Source organism: Mustela nigripes, chromosome 9, assembly GCF_022355385.1.
Source record: "Mustela nigripes isolate SB6536 chromosome 9, MUSNIG.SB6536, whole genome shotgun sequence".
NCBI classification, from domain to species: domain Eukaryota; kingdom Metazoa; phylum Chordata; class Mammalia; order Carnivora; family Mustelidae; genus Mustela; species Mustela nigripes.
Genome location: NC_081565.1, coordinates 69,611,513 through 69,631,680, shown reverse-complemented (window position 1 = coordinate 69,631,680; position 20,168 = coordinate 69,611,513).

Here is a 20,168-nt window from a genome sequence, read left to right as displayed (position 1 = left end):
TTTTAATTTTCCCTCTTAATCTCTTCCAGTGAAACTCTATTTGTGAAAACCATGTACTCCATGGTTTTCTTGGATGTATTTATTTCCAGATTTATTATTTAGAAAATTTATAAAATTATGTGATCAATAGTCATGACGTTGGGTCTCCTAAGAAAGACATGTTGGCAATGCTAAGCTTATTAAGAGCATAACACAGTCTTGAGAATGACATCAAAAAAGCTAGAATCCAGGACTTTCATAAACTTGGGACATAATATATATTAATCCAGTGATTCATGCATTAGTCACTTATGAAAATTAGCTTCTTAAATAAAATTCCACTTGGATTTGCTATTTGTAATCCAAGAGAAAGTAATTTGTGGGAACCTCAGTCAAGGTAATGTCTTTACAAAGTTAGCTATTTCTATGAATCTTCATCATGGAGCCTCTTTAATCAAGGGAAGCAAAGGTTTATTGTGAATTACTGGGTGAATCTGAGCTATTTTTATAGTAATTCTGAATATTCAGAGAAATATCAGAATAGTCCAATTTAGCTGTTAAGACAATTGAGAAATTCAGAATTCTCTGAAAGGGCTGCTAAGAAAGCTCCATATTCACAAGTTAAATGTACATCTCATTCATTTCTTGCTTTGGTTATACTGATAGAACAAATGTATGAGAATGATTGTTTGGGGTTTTTATGCTTCTGGAGTATTATATCATTTACCTATGGCTGTGTATCAGTCCAGCCCAAAATAATGGTTTAAAAAACCACCACTTCTTTGTTTATGATTTTGTGGCTTGGCAACTAGGGCTGGGCCCAGCTGAGTTGGCTTGGCTCTGCAACACCAGATATTGGATTAGGCTCAATCTTATATTTGGGCTATTTCTGGGACAGCTCAGGCTGCTCTCTGCATGCTCTCTAATTCTCTAAGAGGTTTGCCCAGGCTTTTCTGTAGTTCCAGAAGACCAAGCAGAAAAGGTGAGTCCCAGTGCACAAGCCTTTGTGGATCTTTTGCTTGCATCATATTTGCTGTTATATCATTGGCTCAGGAAAGTCACTGTCGGAGAGGACTACTCAGGGAACAGATATAGAGAAGAATGATTCTCTGGAATCTTATGGAAAGGGGTAACAACAATAATTATTAACACAGAGATCCATAGAGTCCTTTCATCTTTTAGGAAATGCATATTAGATCAGATCAGGTGTGGGCAAACTATGGCCTATGGGACAAATTCAGCCTGCCACCTGTTTTTGTAAATAAAAGTTTATGGAAACACAACTATGCCCATTCATTTATATATTGTTGATGGCTCTTTTGTGCCACATTGGCAGGGTTGAGAAATTGCTACAGAGACACAAAGTAAGGCACAAAAAGCCTAAAATATTAGTCTCTGGACCTTCACAGAAAATGTTTGCCAATCATGAAGTGGATAATTCACCTTTTTCTCTATCTCTAAATTGTAAAGCAATGGAGTACTTTTTAATAACTGAGTTCCGGAGGTTGAAATTGAGATGTCTTTTGGGGAATCAAAAACTAGGATGAAAAAGGCTGTATTACTAGCGAATACTTGAAACAATGGTCCTTTCCCTATGAATAATGGATATGTAAAAAATTCTACCAAGAATTTTTTGGTAGGCAGGCTGTGGGTAATTTGGGGAATAAGATTAAACTACTAATCCTTTTCCTATGTGTATATTAGTGTGTGTATATATGTGTATTTTAAATCTAACTGACTAGCACAGCAAGCCAGTTCATGAGAGAGTCAATTCTTTTCCCTGACACCCCATTTTGAAGAGTTTTCCAGTGTTCACAAACTCACACTGGCATAGTTGAAGTTGGTTAAGTAATCTCATTATATTCTATTTCACATGATCAGAGAGCTGTGATAGAGAAGGTGAGAGATACACACACACACACACACACACAGGTAGAGGTGTTTGAATAATTAGATTTTTATTATTTTCTATGTTCTTAGTTCCAGTTGGTCATATTTCATATGCAAGAGAAATAATTTTACATGTCCATACACCAACTATGATAATTTAATAACTGTAATATGTAATATATGAGGTAGTATATAGAATGGTATGAATAATACATACATAGGCAGATAGACAGATAATATAGTAACATGTTACCTGACCATGAACATATCCCCAGCCCCTTTTTTGTTTGTTTACTACCATCATTAAAAATATATCTGATGATCATCTATGAGAAAAAAAATCTGGTTTTTGTAATGCATACTGTATATGTTGTTGAAAATTTCCATTGAGTGTCACCTCAAGTGTCTTTGATTGAGCCTAATTTCTATCAAGCTTTGAGTCTTGGGCACCTCCAATGTGCTTGACACTATGTACGTGTAGGTTAGTATTCTATGCTGGGCTAATGTTAACGTTAGACTGAGGTACTATTTAATAAGGGTCAACAGAAATCAGAAAAGCAGAAAACATTTTCTTTAAGTGTGACCTTCAACTTATGACTGTTTGTTAATCTTGAAAAATTAATGGTTATCAATTTAAATTTTTCATTGATTTGATGTTGATGGGGTCATGATTAAATTTGTTAGGCTATGTAGAGTGTTTGTAAGGGTGTCAGGTACATAGTGTTTGCTGTTATTACTTTGTTTGCAAGGACTTGGGCTTGCTTCAGTAGCACATATACTAAAATTGTTTGCATGGACTTTAGTCTTGATGGTTCATGTTGAGTATATTATATACTACATGTACATATATTTATTGAATTTAATATATGTACATATAGATAAATGTATACCCAACCCTATAGAACTATAAAAAAGAGAAGTAAGGCTAAAAGTTAAAAAAGACAAAATGAGGTAAGAAAAATGGAGAAACAGTATGGTTGGCATCTGGGGGAAGTACAAGCAGGATGCAACATATGCAAGAACTATGGTTGTAAATGTTGAATATATGTAGATCCCCAATTCATCCCATATTGTGGGTGCTCTCTGGGAATGGACATGGTGGCTTAAAAACAAATTTGGCAAAGTTGAGCATAGAGTTTTTCTATATGTGTTTAAAGAAGATTTCATTTTTTGGAGCAGTTTTAGGCTTACAGAAGAATTGCTCATAGAGGGTTGCCATATACCCCTTCCTACTTCTTCCTACTGTTCCTACTATTATCAACATGTTGCATTAGAGTGATGCTTTTGTTATAATTGAACAACCAATATTGATATATTATTATTAACGGAAGCCTCTAATTTACATTAGAGTTCACTCTTGGTTTTGTATATTTTAAGGTTTTGGCACATGTATAATGTCATATATTCACCATTACAGTATTACACTGAATAGTTTCTCTGTCCTAAAAATGCCCTGTACTCCATTAATTCATTCCTGCCCTTCCCTCTGAACCCCTTGGCAAGTATTAATCATTTTAATGTCTCCATAGTTTTGTCTTCTTTGGAATGTCATATAGTTAAAATCATTCAATATATAGCCTTTTCAGACTGGCTTCTTTTACTTAGTAATATGCATTTAAGTTTCCTCCTCCCCCCAGCCTTTCACCACAATAACTTGATAGTTCATTTGATTTCAGCACTGAATAATATTCCATTGCATGGATATACCATAGTTTGTTTATCTCTTCACCTATTAAAGCACATCTGGTTGTTTGAAAGATTTGGCAATTATGAATGAAGCTGCTATAAACATTAGGTGCAGGTTATTGTGTGGAAATAAGTTTTCGATTCATGTGGGTAAATACCTAGCAGTAAGATTTCTGGAACTTGTGGTAAGCCTGTGTTTAGCTTTGTAGGAAACTGCCAAACTGTCTTCTAAGGTGGCTAAACTATTTTGCATTCTCACTCAGTCAGTGAGAGTCCCTGTTGTTTGATGTTCTCACCAGTGTTTGCTATTGTCAGTATTTTGGATTTTAGCCATTCTAATGGGTTTAATTTGCAATTCACAAATGAATATGGTGTTGTGCTTCTTTCTATATGCTTATTTGCCATCTGTAGATCTTCTTGGTCAGGTGTGTGATCGGATATTTTTCTGGTTTTTTAATTGTGTTGTTGTTTTCCTACTGTTGAATTTTAAGAGTTCTTTGTATATTTTGGACAAGTCCTTTATCAGATTATGTGTTTTGCAGATATTTTCTTCCAGTCTGTGGCATGTCTTTCACTCTGTTAACAGTTTCTTTCATAGAGCCAAGAGTTTTTAATTTTAAGAAGTCCAACTTACTGTGATTTTTTTTTTAAGAGCATGATTTTGATGTTGTATCGGAAATGATATTGCCAAACTGATCACCTAGATTTACTTGTATTTTTTCATGGAAGTTTTCTACCAGTTTTTTAGGGAAATTATCCTCACAGTACAAAACTTTGTCTCCCTTAATGCTTTCCTTTTATCACGTAATGCATGCCTTCCTCTACCCTTTCTTTTCTTATCTAAAGAAATCCTAACCATTCTTCAAAGAGTGAGTTTAAGACTTGCATCCCTAAAATTTGCCCTGACTACTTCAGATCATTTTGATCTCATCCTTTGAACTCCTAAAGCTATGTAATCTGCACTACATTGTTCTTTACTGTATTATACTCTGTTTAGTGCCATTTCACTTTAGGGTACAGGTTGAAACGGCACCTCCTCCTAGTTCCCCACCATCTTGTCTCCCCCTTAAAAATTATTTCCACATGGTACTCATATCTTGCAGGCAAGAGCATTTAGAAATCATACATCCTCTATAAATACAAGCATCTGGGGGTTGAACCACAGTAGATTCTCAAAAAAAAAAAAAAAAAATGCCTGGAATCAGGAAGCTGCAAAGTGAAATTGTTGTTAAGGGTCTGAGTTTGAAGTCATATTGATAAGGTTTTTATTTCACCTGAACAGTGGATGTCTGGAATGATCTTTGGCAAACTAGTTACTGAACCTCTCTCACTTGAATATATCTATCTATAAACAGAGGGATAAGAATAATATTTACCTGATATGGTTGAGGTAGGTATCAACAGGAGATAAATACATAAAAGGATCTTAGAATACATGCTGGCTCATGGCATGTGCTATTGTTGTTGTTATTATTATTATTATTATATTATTCTTTCTATAAATAAAGTAGGCTAGAGTATCAATGAGTTTTCAGTTATAATGAAGATGCAAATGTGAAAATACTTTGTGACCCCTATGTGTCATAATTATTATTAATATTATTATGTTTAAAAGTACATATTGTATTGAAGAATATTAAAATGACCTAAGAATCCCAGACACCATATTTTAAATACTGATTTTACTTTTGTGCTTCTGAATTGGATCCAGCTTTCATAACTGCCACTGAATACTCAATTTAGTGACCACATTTACTAGATCTGCAGTCCTGAGAAAGCTGTGCTCATTCTTCTGTTTTCTCCTTAAAAACCTCAGTTTCCCTCTGTTAGAAACCTATTAAAAACTATCTCAGAATTATTATAAGGGTGAAAAGATTATTATGTGGGAGTAGGATAGCATCTCACATCTTGTGGTTATCCAATAAATATTACATTCTGTTTTCCTCACAATGAGTATCCTTTAAAATTCTGCACACAATTCTCCCTTATACTCCATTATCCACACAACTTTCAGAGTAGGCTACCAGAAGTGCCAACAGGCTGGGCTGCTTCTCTGTACTTCGGTGGCTTCCTGCCATTGGATGAGAGAGTCAAAGCTCCTTAGCACACCATTAGAGGTTTCAGATCTTCTCTTCCAGTGTGGATTCAATTTCTGCCTCTCTGTCTCATTTTAATAACATGACATATTGGTAATTTCTGTTTTCTGTGCTCCATTCTTCCTGCTTTTATACCTGGTTAGTTCTTTGAGTCTCAGTTGAATGATGTCACCCAGGAAGATTCTGAGCATATCTTTCCTGCCACTGGAGTGGTGTCAATCTTTGTTTTTTCTAGAGCTTCATTCTCTTTTTTGTAGGTCTTCTTCCCAGGACTGTAAGCTCCTGGAAGGCTACAATGGTGTTCTTAGTAGCTAGCACTTAATTGGTGCTGATTAACAAAAAATAAATAGTTTTTGAATTCTATTGAAAAATGGGCCTTAGTACAGTGTCATCTATGTTCTAGTCATCTTACAAATTTGGTGAGTGAGCCAATGAGTAAATGTATGAATAAAACCCAAGGAAGAGTAAAGATGACGTTTTACCTGATTACAGATTTCAAATTACTTTTGACAAGGTTTTCACAACTCTGTTTTTATATAAAAGATCCACGTAGTACCAGTATAATAGCAGCTTTATCATTAGACATAAGACAAATAATAAATATATGCAATAATTATATGGTTATAGATAGTAACTTTGTCTTTAATAAAGACTCTTCAATGAATAACTTCTTAGAATTAGCAATATGTTTTATGTTAATAAAATTATCTTTTTATATGTCCACTCAATTGCGAAGAACTCTGAAGTGTTTCATAAACATTTATCTCCCCTACTGTGCGCTGTTGGTTGATTAGTTCCTGCCTCTTTCACATAACTCAGATTTTGTTGAAGTTTTCACCCCCTAATAGCTCCTTTCATTCAGGGGTCACTGATGCCATCTCCAGCTCCAGATGAGTTTAAACCAGTCAATATATTCCCTATACTCTTTGCTATGGATTGGCCCTGGAAACCAAGCTTAACCCATTAGTTTATGATATTTCCCCGGGGACTATTTGTGATGAGCACATGACCCCAGTGACCTCAGTCAGCCTGGAGGCAAGTCCTTTTTCTGCTTGTTGAGGAGAGGTTCTCTCTTTCTTGCTTACTGGATAGAAATGAGAAAGAAGAGAGCCTTGTTTGGATTTGGAACTGACAGGGGAACTAATGCCACAGCTAGTGGTGCAGACAAGTGAAAAGACTGTATGTTTGACATTACCGTGTATCTGCATAGGAGAAATAATTTTCTTATCGTTTAAAATCACTTTGAGATGGATTGGTTTTTACTTACAACTGAAAGGAACCTAAGTAGTGCCTATTTATAACTTTTCTATGCTTCATATAAACTAAGCTATAAAATATTCTCTTCCTGACTCAGCAGTGAATGAGTATAAAAACCTATAACCATATCCTTAGGAAACAAGAGCTGAACTTGCAGGTATATGCATGAGATTTAATTATAGAATGTCACTATCTCTCATCAAAGTGTGAACTGTTGTGAAATCAGCAGTTGGACTTGAGGGAAGAAAAGTAAAGAGGAGGTTCTGCATGTGAAGGTGATAAGAAGAATCACTAGTGGAGAAGGGAGGGCAATGCATCTTTTCTGGTAACCAAGAAAAGTGGAATGCAGTATGCTTTGAGGTAATTAAACTTTTTCCCCCTCTGGATTATCTAATGGTAGCTGAGAGCAAAATGTCTCCCTTAGGATGTAACTTCCCATAAGCTGAGGAGCCAAGCATTAACATGAGGGAGAAAGCAGGAAAGGAAGACTGTGTGCTTTCCTGGAGCTGTTAATAATATACTGGACAAGGGCAATAAATAATTGATGGTTGTCACCTCACTGCTTCTTGGTTATTCATGGACTTCAAGATGGTCCTTTATCTTAGCACCATCTAATCGTGTTACATCACATGCACTCCTCATCACCAACATTAATATGTCTGCCAGTGACATGTACTGTACGCTGGCTTTTCAGAGCTATCACAAACTGCTGATCTGCGCCAGTCAAGAGCAATGTAATTGTCACCAGCAGACAGAAATATTACCGCCAGACAGAATAGTGTAAATAATACAAAAAATAACCTCCAACACCAACGACAAATCTCCGTAATTAGGGAGAGGTCTCTTTCATCACATCCGCTGTATAACTCCCCTGAATGAGAATTGTGGTAGTCTGGAGGGAAGAGGGCTCATTTCAATCAGGCTGAGCACCTGCACTCTTTTGATGATGTACATTGCAGAGACAGAGTAGGTGTGGATTCTGGAGCAAAGCAATGGGAGTCTGTGAGTATTTTAGATTTTTGTTCCTGATCCCTTTACATACACCTGCAGAGGTACCACAGCAACCTAGAGGTGATTGCTTTCCATGGCAATGGAAATTAACCCACATACAGTAATTCCTAAATTTTGATTATAGGCAGAATGAGAGTCCCAACAGAGTGAATAAATTCAGAAAGGAAGAGAAGGCAAAATATGTGCTATAACTGGCAGCTAAAACTACCTAGATATTACACAGTTCATTTTATTCCCAAAGCGTTCAGAGAGCATTACCTAATGAATTCTTTTTGTCAGATGCAGCAAGATCCCCTATGCACCTGTGGCAAACACTATCCATTCCTCCTCTTTCTTGCCAACAGATTATCAATTTTGAATAGGATGGCAGAATGCCTGGTTAAATAATAGCTTCTTTAGCCTTTCTTGTAGCTTGGTGGGGGCAGGGGGTGGTTGGTGGTGAGGGTCTGGCCAGGATGGGGGAAGTGGCAGAGTTCTGGCCAATGAGACATGAAAGGAGGACTGTTGGGCACTTCTATGAATGTTTCTGTTTTCATAATTAAGGGGGGAAAGATGGTGCTGGTGTCACTCTTCTACTTCCTACCTTCTCCCTACCTTGAATGTCTGGAGCCGAAGTAGCTCCATGTAGAGATCAAGACATGGACAGATATAGATCCTGATGTCAGTGAACCAATGAATCAGTGCCAGCAGTCATCTAACTTTGTGTTTCTTCTTATTTGATAAAAATAATCCTGGTTTTTTTTTTGTTTTTTTTTTTTTTTTTTAGGTCAACACTGGTTTGGTCATGTTTTCTTTTGTTACTTGTTGATGAGTATATACCCAACTATAGCACCCAATCTAAAAAGCCCTTGTTACAGCCCCAACATTTAAAACAAAACAAAAACTTTAAAAAATCCTTTTAAAAGTCATGTGGAGGGCTGCCTGGGTGGCTCAGTCAGTTAAGCATCTGACTCTTGGTTTTGGCTTAGGTCATGATCTTATGGATCATGAGATTGAGCCCTGCCTCTGGTTCCAAGCTCAGCGGGGAGTCTGCTTGAGGACTCTCTCCCTCTGTCCCTCTCCACCTCTAAAGTAAATAAATAAATCTTAAAAAATAAAAAGTCATGTAGAGAAGTGACAGGAGTACAATAATAAACCCAGCATTTATTGAGAATGTACTCTGTGGTAAGCACCTTTGTAGGAACTTACATGTACCAACTCATTGAATTTCAGAACAGATGCATAATGAGGTCAAGCAACTTTCTTGACGACTCATAGCTACAAGGGGATAGAGCCAGGATTCTAGGTTCCAGAGCTTTTAACCACCATATTTTCAAATTTTTCTATTTCCTAGAAGGAGAAAGCAAAGTTAGAGTTTTAATGACAAATCCATAATTATATAAGGTTCTTTTTGTTGTGTCTTACGTATTACTAGGGAAAGATTCTTTAGTGAGATATGATTTCAAGCAATTTTTGCTTTGTTTTGTATTTTTGTTTTCAGAAGCTCAAAACAAAAATTTAATCTATCCATCCATCCATCATATGGAGATTCCCATGGCAACTATCTTCACTGCATCCAACGTATTTGCATTGATATATATTGAACTTGCCCAGTTCTTGAACTGTGGCATTAGAACAACACATTCTTTAAATTTAGATTATCCTAAAGTGGATTTGAAATCCAACTGTATTTCTCTATTTTTTTTAACTGAAAGCTAATGCATCTATTTGTTTATTCAATGATTATCACTGAAAATGAGATAATACATGTCAAAATGTTTTGGAAACTCTCAAATAAAAATCCATATAAATATAAATTATCATTATGTTTTGGAGGTGTTCTGACATGGTAGAATAAGAATTAGGAAACCCAAATGTTTCTGGCTGTGTCTCAGAATTACTATGTGACATAGGGCAAGTCAGGTATATTTTCTGGGCATCGTTGACTTAATTTTAGTTCTCTTGCCCAGTATAACCCCTTTGTTACATGTACCTACCAGTTAATAGAAGTTAGCTGAGAACATTAGTCATATGTGTGAAAAACCTCATGTAGAACCTCATTCTTCCCCGTTTCTAGTTTGCTTTTATTTGATCTCATCTAACTGCACATAAAGATGTGACTCCAAATTTAATCTCTGTTTTCAAAATTGGCTAATAACAATTTATAGTTATTGAGTACTCTATCTGTGTCTGCTACAATGGGCAATGCTTTGCTTATACATACTACAATTGGGATGGTCACCGGCAGGTGGTGGTGTGGCTGGACTGATATTTTTGTCTTTGCTGTGCTCTACTGGTTACTAATATTTTTCATATCATCACTGACCACAGCTTTAAGAAGGCAGGTATGACTAATATTTCCATTTTAGAGATTAGGAGATACATTAATATTTGGGATCCCTGATATTTGGGGCTTCTTTGTTTCTAATGGATTCTCATTTGGTTTACTCCTGTCACCACTGGTAACAATTTACTTTTGTAGTAACTGCCTACCCATGCCAGCCCCTGCCTCTGTGCAAGCCTTTAGCCTGGGGAACCCATCCCCACTTTTGGCAGTTATTCTAGTGCCAGACCCCTTGATCCATCTACCAACTTGCTTATAAATGAATAAATGACTAAATAGGGTTGGTCTCCATCTCTGGGCTTTGGATTGTCAGTATAGAATAAAACATTTTCCCTTTTTAGTTGACAGTTCTGAATAATCCTGTTCTGCCCTCACTGCCACCCTCAATTCAGATACATTCTATGAGGGAGAGGAGGTGGAGAGTATGTATGCCTCCTGTTTCTGTATCTGTATTATATGAAGAGATGGAAAACATAGCCATAGATCTATCTTCCCTTTGTTTTCTGAAGTTTATTCTCCTTCGCACATGGTAGAAAATTAAAGTCTGTTTGGAGATTTGAATTAAAAAATACTTAATGACTTCAGTTTTGGAAAGATGTCATCTAATCCAATATAACAACACTGCTACTGTAAATTGTTAAACATAATAAGAAAAATATAATAATTTATTTAAAAATTCATGGTGTTACTAGTAAGCAAGAAGGAAAGTAATCAGGTGCCAGAAAAAAAGTAGCATGTCTATAAACCAATGCCACACAGTCTTGGCCTAGAGAAAGAGGAGAGAAAGATATATTGTACTTGGTAATAGCTAACTACTGAAGTTTTAAGATTCTACTCAATAACACAGAGAAACAATAAAGAAGCTTGCCTTTGTCTAGGATCTTTGAATTATTAACAATAAGATATATAAAAGTATATTTGCAAAAGATCAAAAATATAACTTTTAAGAATATGAAATATAATCACTGAAATTGAAATAAATTAAGCAGTGCCTGAATGGCCAGTTGGCTTAGCATCTGACTTTTGATCTAAGCCCAGGTCTTGATCTCGGGGTTGTGAGTTCAAGCTCTGTCTTGGGCTCCATGCTAGGTGTGGAGCTTACTTAAAAGAAAAAAAAAAAGAAATTAAAACTTAGTGGACAGATCAAACAGAAGTTTAGTCATAACTAAAGGGAAAATGGGCTGGAAGATCAACTTGAAGAATAAATGAATTGCATTTCAGATGAGAAAGTTGGAAAATATGAAAGAGATTTACAAGTATTATGGATAGAATAAGAACATGTAAATAGTTATGTAATCTGAGATTCTAGTATTCAAAGAGTATTGGGTTAGGATTTCCCATAACTGAGGAAAGATGACATCGTTTCAAGAAACATAAATTCTAGCAATGTAAATAAACCCATACTTGGCAATATCATGGAAAAACTGCAGCGCATCGAAACTGAAGAAATAATTTTAATAGCTACTATAGAGAAAAACAGATTACATACAAAAGAAAATATTTAGAATGAAGGGATATACAACCACCACAATGAAGTACAAAAACGAAGAAATAATGTATTCAAATGGCACTTTAGAGTAGTTGTTTTAAATTCTTGGTCTGATAATTCCAAAGTCTCTGAGTCTAATTTTTTTTTAAAGTAATCTCTACACCCAACATAGAACTAGAACTCATGACCCTGAGGTCAAGAATCGCATGCTCTACCATCTGAGCCAACCAGGAGTCCCAAGTTCTGATGTTTTTTCAAATTGTGTTTTTATCTTTTAATATGTCTTGTAATTTTTTGGTTGTAAACAGGGTATGCAGTAGTGGGTAAAAGCAATTGAGGTAATTAGGTCTTTTGGGAAGTTTTATGTTTGTGTAGCTAGGGGTTAGGCTATGTTCACTGCAGCTGCAGTTGTCAGAAGCTAAAATTTCCTAATGCCCTTATTTTTGTTTCACTTGTTGTCTTAGGATTTCCCTAGGGACTTCTTAAATAATGCCTGGGATTATTTAATGCATGGTTCTTTCACTTGTATTCTCTTGTTATCATTACAGGAACCCTACTGATACGGTAATAAGGTATAGGGGACAGTGAAGCATTCTATAGTCCTATTTAATTTCAGTCTGTTAGCGAATCTGTTTCAGGGCTGTGACCTTCAAAACTGCTTTTTGGCTTTTGGCTTTGTTTTGTTTTTGTTTTTGTTTTTTCCCTCTGTAGGTGGGACAGGAAGGTTTGAGGGGTTGGAGTTAGAGATTTCTAATCCCCAAGGTTGATTAGTCTGTGGTTAAACCCCATTTGATTAGGTTCTGGTCCAAAAGTTTCTCTTGAGGGCAGGTTTTACTAAGAAGAAAAGAATGCTCTGGGCACATTTCAAAATGACCGTTTTTCTCCTTGTACTACTGGAAATACAATGGGATTTTTCTTCCTTGTGAAAGAAACCTGGTACAGAATATGGAGATAAATTCATGGAAGTGTGGAGGCCCCCCTAAGACTGGCCTCCCTGAGTTTTTAACTCTTAAATTTGTCCACCTGGAGCCTCCAGCAATTCATTAATTACTGTTTAGGTTTTGCTATCCTGGTACTAGTTCCTGCAGAGGTTTCTGAGTGTTAAGTTGTGATTCTCTGCACTTAAATATTTGTCTCTTAAATTTTGGGGGCAGTGTTTTGCCCTGTGACCTTGCTATCTTATGGGTTTAGGAAGACTTACTGATTTTCTTTATTTCAGCTTTGTTTTTGGTTATGTAGATGGGAGTGATGAGTTACAACTTTTTAAATGCTAAGCTGGAAACTAGAAATATCCATAGTTTAGGACATATAGGATAAAAGCACCATTCAGGAATAAGAGAAAATAAAGAAATTTTTACATTGGCCCTCTAGAAAGAGAAGACAAAAACAAAATATCAACAAGTATTTAAATGCACGTATACAGAGTACTTTATAAACTTGAAATCTCACATTAAGTCATGTAAACATATACACAATTGTTTGTTCATATTTGTAATCACTTTATATTATCTGTGTATTTAGATGACTGTTGATAACTTGAGTGGTTTTTTTTTTTTAATTAAAAAGATGCAGAGTGAATTTCAACCAAATAAGTAAATAGTGAAGTACTTTTTTCATCCCTGCTTGTCAGAAGTTGTTAATATCCCAAGCTGTCTCTCACTGGCTTTTGATGAGTGTGGTGAGTAATCTGGTGGGTCTATGGGCTAGTAGAATGGGATGTAGCTGGTAGGTAGGATGCCACTGTGATCATTATTCTAATCTTGAAGTTACTTATTGGCATGCTTTCACCGCACAGGTGCTGACATCTCCACCTTGGCATTAACATTTATCCTCTTAAGATTGACTTTTCTATTACAGTTGTGCAGCTCTACCTTGATATGAATGTAATTTTAATTGAGAAGCTTTAGAGTCATGGACTTTTCATGCACTGGTATCTGGAGTCTCTCATTCAGTGTTTCCTTCCATATTTTTAAAAGCCTTCATTTTCCCCAAAACGTCTCTATTAGCTGCCTTCTTTTCCTCATATGCAGAGTTATAAAGTTGTAGATTCTTATCAAGAAAAAAAGTTTTTTGCTTATTCCCTGCTTTGCGCTACTAAAGATGTTATTATTCTATAAGGATGCTTTGTTTACAGAGAAGGTTTACTACTACACTTCCAGATTTAAGAGTTATTAGCTACTTGGTCAATCACTCAGAGAGGAGGTTAAGCACCTTGGAAGACTGGGTCAATGGGAAAACAAACAACATAAAAATGATGTCAGTTAATATGTGGTTTCACATATTTTGAATGGACATAGAACTCTTTCAGGAGAACATGTGTTTAACAAAGCAAGATATGCTTCTGTTCAGAGTAATAGCCATTGCTTTAGTATAGCAAGAAAGTAACTTTCTAACTTACTAACATTTTCTGGTTCAGTCTAGGAATTTATCTTCTCTTTCCCTTTGTCTCCCTCATTTCCCATTTGCAGCCTCTAATTATGTATTATTTATTTCAGTAAATGAAAATTTTAAAAAGCCCTGAGGACAAAATGTCAGGGACAACTCAGGAATTTAAATTCTACCTAAGATAGTTTGGGTCAGGTCTGTTGAAAGTAATTATGCAAAATGTAGGCACAGTTTAAATGATCTTTTATCTGACAATTATTGTTTAGAAGTTTTGAAAGTACTTTTCTTTACTCTGATTAAATAAGAATTAAACCCTCAATAATCCTTTTTTTTTTTAATTTTTTTAATAGAGAGTGTGCATGTGTGCCTATGAGCAGAGGCGTGGAGAAGGGCAGAGAAAGGGAGAGAGAGAATCTCAAGCAGGCTCCACACCCAGTGTGGAACCCAATACAGGGCTCTATTTCGTGACCCTGAGATCATGATCTGAGCCAAAATCAAGTCAGATGTTCAACCAGCTGAGCCATCCTGGTATCCCCAAACCTCAATAATTCCTGATGGGCCAATATATAGCCACTTGCCATTTTATGGTAAGTCTAGTATGGCATAGTGTCTATGAGTGGCAAAATGTCTATGAGTGTAGCCTGTGAAACCAGATTTCATGTGTTTAAATCTTGGCATTACCACTTATAAGCTGTATAAATTGGACAAGTTATATAACTTCTTTGTGCCTCAGTTTCCTCAGTTACCAAATAAGGTGGGTAATAAGATTACTTTACTTTACCACAGAGGGCTGTTCCAAAGACTTGTGAATTAATATCTATAAATTACTTTGATCAGTGCTAGGCACATAGTAAATAAACAATAAATATTAGCTCAGAAAAAAAAAACCCACACCCAAATCATAGGTATATATACTTTTGAAGACTATTTGTTTTTTCCTGCAAAACAGTTAGTAACTGCAAATCTTTTAAAATATATTTAGACTTTGCTGGCTGACAATTTCTATAACAGTACATCACATCATTATAAATTGTGATCCTATACTGTGAAATATAGAAGGCACATAAAAGCTTAAAATTTATAAGACTATCTCAGGTACCTATCAGTAATGCTAGAGACAGAGCAGTACATTAAAGTGACAGCAAGTTTCACTATCTCTATAGTAACCATGGAATTTTAAGTTATCTTAAAAAATGTCAAATCTACTAGTTTTTAGAACTGTGTATGTGATATGGTGGGTCATTTTTAATAGAATAAAAGGACTTTATAAGGGTTTTTTGGATTAAAAAGGCAAAAATGACTTTGATATTAAACTTTTATGCATTAGTTGAAAATGCATTTTCTGAAAGAAGAAGTTTGAGGTACTTAAGAATATGAACTTTGAAGTACTTATCTCAGAAACCTGATTTGCTTTCTAAGTCTACCAGTAACCATTAACCTATCTAGATCTTAGTTTTTCTCACTCGTACAATGGAGATGATAATAAAAGGGTTTTGAGACTCAAATTAGGTAGTGTATGTGAAAGCATTGTTTATTGTATAGTATACATGATTTTAGTGTTTCCAAAAAAATGAAGTTCTAATGGGAGTTGTTTAGTGCTCCATAGAAAAGGAGTTCTGTGATCAAATTAGTTTGGTAAACACTATATACTTATAGCAATTACTTGGGGTCTGCACATATTCCCAGGCCTTTCCACTTCTATGATGGGCCCGACTTCCCTGCGTTAGAAATGCCAGAATTCACACCTTCTGAAGTAAACCTCTTCCAGTGACTGACAGCAGCTTTCCTTCCTCTCAGGTATAACCTCTACAGCATAGGTTCTGCTGTGGAATTATGTTCCCTTTGCCTTCAGTATAGCTGTCTTGGTTAGCTGACTTTTCTTCCTTTTTTCTCTCTTTTATTCCCTACCCATGTTTTCTGCACCTCCTCAAAATGCTACCAGCACTTGAATCCTCTTCTGGGGTCTCTTCTGGGGGATCCCAAACTGAGACCACAGAATAGCTTCCTTTGTGGAAACTCACAATTACTCTTGCATATTAAAGACTCTGAGAACCCCAGAAAGACTGACCAATCTTTGTCAGCATCTTAATCTTCCCAGCCTTCTTAAAGCCATTTGTCAAGGGAGGAGTTTGGATCAGGTCCGTGGTTTTCAATCATTGTTAGCGGTATAAACTCTTTAAAGGCTGAATCCTTATATGAAATTGCAGATTACCAAAAGATATTAAAAATCTTTTCTTACATGTATAACATAAGTTTATGCTTACAATTTATAACACTGATTTGTTAAAAAGAAATCAGTGAGAACATCTTGGTTATTTGGACTAACATCTACACTTGAAAATTGAGGGTTTGAATGGCAATCAGAGTCTTTTATCAGCGTCATCATCCATCCAATTTATTTCTGTATTTTGTTTGGTTCCACAGCAATGGAGTCATACAATTAAATACTTAAAAGTAGTAACAGTGTTTAAGTGGTTTGATTTGCAATTTCAGCAGTATTTTCACTTGAACTGAACCAGAACTTTAAAAAGAAGTTGTGGTAGACACTTATCACCAAAGTTAAATCAATGCCGATGTATAAAAACTGCTCAGTATCATCATGGGTAAGCATTCAAGTAAGAGGAAGTGGGGATGGGTGAGCCTGGTGGTGGGTATTAAGGAGGGTATGTGTTGCATGGAGCACTGGGTGTGGTGCATAAACAATGAATCTTGAAACCCTGAAAAAATAAAATAAAATTCTATGGTGAGTGCTGTGAAGTGTGTAAACCTGGCAATTCACAGACCTGTACCCCTGGGGATAAAAATACATTATATATTTATAAAAAAATTAAAAAATAAAGATAAAAAAAGAAACACACCAAATAAATAAATAAATAAATAAAATTGAAAACAAGGGAAAAAAAGAGGAAATTCTTACTCACGTGCCTAAATATTCATTTTCCAATAGTCTATATAGCATCAAAAGATGTTTAAATTTTAATTTAATACCTTTTAGATACTTTGGTGCCTGCCATTGTCAGAAATTCACAAATTTTCAACAAATGAAATTTGTACGTTTATTCTGCTTAGCATATTAAATTTCAAGATTAGTTTGTTTCACTACTGACAGTCTATCTGTACCTGTGAATGCACTGACACTGGAACCCTAGCATACCAAACTGAACTTGTTCCATTTATTAAAGCTATCAGGTAGTAAAATCACACTATTTTTGAAACATATTTAGTTAATGATGTTTATCTTATAAACCAACAAGCAATCAGACATATGTATTTTCATATGTATTTTCACACAGCTGGGGCACTTGGGTGGTGCAGTGGGATAAGCCTGTACCTTTAGCTCAGGTCATGATCTCAGGGTCCTGGGATTGAGCCCTACATTGGGCTCTCTGCTCAGCAGGGAACCTGCTTCCCCCTCTCTCCCCACCTGCCTCTCTGTTCGCTTGTGATCTCTTTCTCTGATCTTTGATTTCTGTCAAATAAATAACATCTTTTTTTTTTTTTTAAATTATTATTATTTTTTTATTTTACAGACGGAGATCACAAGCAGACAGAGAGGCAGGCAGAGAGAGGGAAGCAGGCTCCTGACTGAGCAGAGAGCCCGATGTGGGGCTCGATCCCAGGACCCTGGGATCATGACCTGAGCTGGAGGCAGAGGCTTTAACACACTGAGCCACCCAGGCGCCCCAAATAAATAACATCTTTAAAAAAACATTCACAGAATTAATATTATTCTGGTTTAGAATAGCAATTGAAGTTTGTGTGGCTTGTCCAACTCTTGTTTTGAAATGCCTGGGCGTTGTTTCAGTATCAGGGCTTATCGATCCAATACATATTTTGAACATAAGTTAGCAACCTTTTTAGTAGGAGCCTGAGCTCCTGTGTGTTTTTTCCTTGCCATTCCTTTTGCACCCTCAGTACGGAAGTCACATCATTTTTCAGATTCATGCTATGCCAAAATGGGTCTAAATGCTTAAAATATTCTTTTCCTATTGTGTTTTTGTGCAGCATTTTTACAAAATAACAAATCTTTGCTATGGTTTCTTCTCTGACCTTATTAAAAAATGAGCAAGAAGAGCTCTGCAGTATCTCTGTCCTTGGCCAATTGATTTGTAAACAGATACAGTAATGGGGACTTCAAATTAAGTCTTCATGTACATTTGGAATTTTTATCTGGATAGGATTTTTAACATAAGGTTGCTAATTTTATTATTCAGCTCTGTGCCCTCAACATAACATGCATTGGAGGGCCAACAGAACAGGCTTTAATAAACTCCACCTGGGTCACTTCAGTGTAAGTTTCTTCATGCGCAGCATGGTTTCTAACTTTGAATGGTTCCTGAAGTACATTTTTATTGTCAGGTTTTAATTTTGCTCATGGGTCTATGAAAGCACATCTACAGAGACCACCTATGAAGTCCTTATTTCTATAGAAACATTTCAAGATCTCTTCCTGAGCTGAGCTGAAGGCAGTGGCTTAACCCACTGAGCCACCCAGGGGCCCCTCACCTTCACTCTTAATCGGGAACTACATTTATTTTTTAGGGCCATATATAGAAGGTTTTGCCTTAGCCTTGTCATCTGTGAAATGGAATTAATCGTGTTCTCAAATTAGATAGGGAGAGTAGCCAATAAATGCCTTAAGTTGTTCCTTGAAGACTCAAAAAGACCAACTTTGATGTTTCTAATCTAGGAAGACAGAAGTTGCTAGATTGTTTGGAGAATAATAAAAAATTGCTCAGTATCAACTTAAGTAAATAGAGCTTTGGAATAAAATTCATTTATTTATGTGTGTATTCAGCAAATATTTATTATTTATGCTGTGTACTATTTAGGTTCTGAAGACAAGAAGATAGTTACAATTCCTCCCCTCTCAAATCTCACAATCCTATATATTATAAGGAAGTATAAAGTACTATGGGAACATATAATGGGAGAAACTAACATGGTCTGGCTGGTCAAGGTGACAGGGGAGATTATTTCAAGCAGATTAGAATATTTATATCCTGATATTCCATCCATGTTGGAAACGATTTTCTCAGTTGTAAGGAAAAGAATTATGCATCTTGGTAGAGTCAAGGGTTTTGATGTCAGTACTGTGTCTGGGTTCACTTATGTCATTAACTCAAAACTGAGTTCTGCCTTAAGGACTGATGGTATTGGTGGCTCTTGGGAAAGGACTTAAGACCTCTCTTAAAAATGCAAATATCAATCATTATCTACTTTGCATACAATTTAGAATGAGTGATTATGAACTTAACTGTGACCATACGGCAGGAGTCACCATAGAGATAGAGAACTGCTGAATAAAAGTTTTAGGACATAAATATCTTCACTTCTTCTATCAGAAAACAAATGGGTTTTCCTAGAATGAGTTGCTTTAAGTTCAGGATAGCAGGAATATTATGAATGAGGAAACTAATATAGAAAGAAGTCTTTAGTAGACATTTAATCTGCCTAGTGCCGATGATACTGATAGTAACTATTTCTCTCACTTTATTAATGAGGATTTAAATTCATAATAAAATGTCTTACCTCATTTCTTTCAATTTCTAGTTTTATAATTTTAGACTTAACTCTTGTAGCTTTCTGGTTGTCATTTATCAGTTTTTTTTAAAGGCCCAGACTAATTTCTATTTACCAAAAAAATTCCTCATATCCTCTAGGTCAGCCCTGAGTATGAGTTCTCTGATGGGCTGCTTTAGGCTATTGGGACGAGGATCAGGACAGAGGTGCTCTGTGGTGGTGTTCCAGGGAGAGAAGAGGGGCAGAAAAAGTGAATTGATGTATATGTGAGACTCATTTTCATTTGCTTTGAGTTTTTCCTGGGCTCAGGCTTGGGTTGGGATATTTTTAAGCTTAGCTTTTAGATCTTATTTTATTATTGTTGGAAAAATTTGCATATTTCCAAATTAGAAAAGAAAGGACAAGGGGGAGTAGCAGATGAAAAAACTGGTCCAAGGGTAAAGACATTTTTTTTTTTTGTTAACATTTTATTTATTTATTTAACAGAAAGAGATCACAAATAGGCAGAAAGGCAGGCGGGGGGGGGGGG